This window comes from Limulus polyphemus, unplaced genomic scaffold (genome assembly GCF_000517525.1).
Source record: "Limulus polyphemus unplaced genomic scaffold, Limulus_polyphemus-2.1.2 Scaffold4896, whole genome shotgun sequence".
Lineage (NCBI taxonomy): Eukaryota > Metazoa > Arthropoda > Merostomata > Xiphosura > Limulidae > Limulus > Limulus polyphemus.
In genome coordinates this window covers 3,075-6,013 of record NW_013670506.1, presented here as the reverse complement: position 1 = coordinate 6,013, position 2,939 = coordinate 3,075, and the positions used below count along the sequence as shown (strand labels likewise).

At 32.5% G+C, this 2,939-nt stretch overlaps 1 protein-coding gene across 2 annotated transcripts in view; it reads right to left on the bottom strand.

Annotated features, from left to right (window-relative positions):
• Window positions 1-2,018, bottom strand: part of LOC106471838 (GA-binding protein subunit beta-2-like) — a 71,760-nt gene extending 69,742 nt beyond the window's left edge. Inside the window, exon 1 of one of the 2 annotated variants that reach the window (XM_013932458.2) lies at window positions 1,629-2,018. The gene's annotated coding sequence lies outside the window, so the exon portion shown is untranslated. The remainder of the gene's footprint in view (window positions 1-1,628) is intronic. The other variant, XM_022400445.1, reaches the window with a different exon arrangement.
• Between the last annotated feature and the right edge of the window lie 921 nt (window positions 2,019-2,939).

Sequence of the window (2,939 nt, the reverse complement as noted above, 5' to 3'; positions counted from 1 at the left end):
TCAGTGACTGATATCAAATTTTCGCTTTACCCGGTAACCTGAAACCGCAAAACCCGTGTCAAGGGAAGATAAAATGTAGTCCCAATAAAATCCATCAATTTCAAACTGACATACGTGGATTCATATTATATATATATATATATATGAAATTAAAATTGTGAAAAACCAAATATTAAAAATGACGTATGAGCTTACCTATGTACCTATTAAAGACAGGAGAGATTTTATAATCACACTGGTTGTAAACTTAAAATAGTGTTTGACAGATACAAACCAGTAGTACACTCTACCCATCCTACATCATGTCATGATGTAATTGATACATCGTTCATACCATTTTAATCATGGACTATTGTAGCACACATTCCTGCACTCTAGCCACACCCAAAAATATGACATATAGCAAACTGCTGTTTACACCCCATGATATGATGTAAACAAGTTGTTACCATGCCAACATTCAGTCTGTTTACAGTCCCCATTCATTATTTCTTAACATGCTGTCAGTTTGCTTTGGGCAGACATATCTATGTATTGGTTTGTGCATTACGTAATATGCACCACAAAGTTTATTGCATGGTGTTGTTTCTACAAATTCAATGGATAAAAAGAATTATAAGTGGTTTTAAAGTCTTGTATGTGAATTTTCAAATAGTAAATGCTTTTATTGCCAATGAAACTACCAAACCTAAAGTAGAGCATGAAGAGAGCTATCGTTTGATGTATCACTGATTCTTACTGGCCCAGCTAATTTAAACTGACAATCTGTTTTGGGTTTTAACATTTGCTTGCTAGACACTGCCAAATGGTTGAGGGAAGGTTTGGCAATCACAATTTTTTTAAAGCCAATTTACAACTAATGGGATTATGGTTGCTATGAAATGAATCATGCAAACTGATCATGTATTGATACAGTAACATTTTTCATCTGTTGTTTGGTGTACACTGTACAATAATTAGTATTTTCTTTATAGGAGATTTATAAATTTGCAACTGTGATTTCACATTCACATACTGGGAACTATAATTCTCTGAGACTCCCTCCTTATATGCTCTGAACATGTTTACTTTAGAGCAACCCAGATAGTTGCACAGTAAAAAAGTAATACTATTATCATGTGCATTTTTAGTAGTTAGCTTCATAACAGTAGTAGTTACACTAGAACCCTATATATATTTAATATCCTGAATGTAAATGTGATTTATGCTACTGCCATTCATTTATGGGAATTTTCCTAAATCTAGTCCAATTTGAACTATTCGACCAAGTTCAAGTAAAGAACTTGGAACTTTTAAGTTAAACATTTTTGAGCCTTAAGACTGTTTTTTTACATATTTTCAGTAACTTGTTTCAACTGATGTTTTACTTTTAAGGCAGTATAAACACAGAACTAAGAGTTTTGGTCTTAATTTTAATGGGTTTCTAGAAACAGGCAGGAGCAATCCATTAAACGTTAAAGCCAAAACACCTTAACCTTAGTTATTACTACTATTTATGACTATGACTTAGTATAAGTTACTTACCATTTACTCTGCATTACGTATAAGTGCATTGGCATTGTGCAGTTTTACATTCAATTACAGTCAACAAGACTAACCACACAATAAATGTAAAAATAAATACTTACGCATGTAGAACTACTGCCTGTAGACTGTATTACAGGTTGGAACTTTAAGCCTAATGACTCAAACTTCACACGAGTGTTTATGCAGTATATACAATGTAGGGTTCACTGTTAATACAACGTTTTATTATTAGTATTAGGCCTAACTATAGTATAGACCGACACTCGGATTTTATAAGTTTATCAACTTATACTCTACAATTTTCAACTCTTCAGGGAGAAAAAAAATGACGCTCAAATTGTAAAAATGTGTCACAACCTTTCAAACTTATGAATGATTAAGCTACAACCAATTTAAACATAATCTCTGTATATATCCTGCTATATTAATTCGGACAGCACTTGTCAACTCCGAACGTAATCTGTTCTGCCATATTCGGGATATACTCAGTACTTCCGGAAAATAGTATCCTCTAGTGTTAAAGTTTTAAATAATACTACGAACGAAAAAATCGTCAATAAAATCTCGATTTTTAAGTAAAATTGCAAGGCATAATCCAATTGAGTTATTGTCAAATGACAAACAAAGAAAGTAATATACACCCATAAGCAGAGGCAAAATTCGTTACTTTTAATATATATTTCAGTTCTTTAAATGAAATTACAGAGTTCTCTCTAATCTCTCCTTCCACCGTACAAACTATATCTATCAATATGTATGAATAAGAATTAATAATAAATATTGAAATTTGTGAATAAATCGCACTGAGTCGTAGTAAAAGTGTTTCAACACTTTTATTTTAGTCCTGTTTCTAGAATGCTATACAAGAACAGAGCAACCGTTCTTATTACTTTTTGTAAGATCTTTGAGAAAATGTGTCTTATTACTGAAAAATAATTACATAGGACTACATCTATATTATAAAGCAATTGGAAGCAATATTCTATAGTTGTTTAATCGAAATGGTTTAAATTGTCTTTGTATTCAATACACCCACATTACTTCATTTTCCTTTCAAGTGAACGACCAAAAATAGATGTCAAATACTATGTATGAAGAACTTGTGAAATTAAATAGTAATTTTATATCTGTGAACAAACAAGTAAATATTGTTACGACAGCGGAGGTCACGTGATCCTAGTAACACGTCATGCACTTGTAGAACGTCCATGTCCCTTCCTGAAGCCTCGAGTGTTTACTAGATATGCGGTATTCTTGTATATAAGACCGGTAATAAGTAACGGCAACAAGGTGTAATTGAACTGCAGACAGAGATAGAGACTGACAATTGAGTCGAGCGAGCACTTGAGTCATTCGTAGTGAATTATAGCGTTTGTTTAAGCTATAGCGTGACCGTGGAAATTAAGTGAATT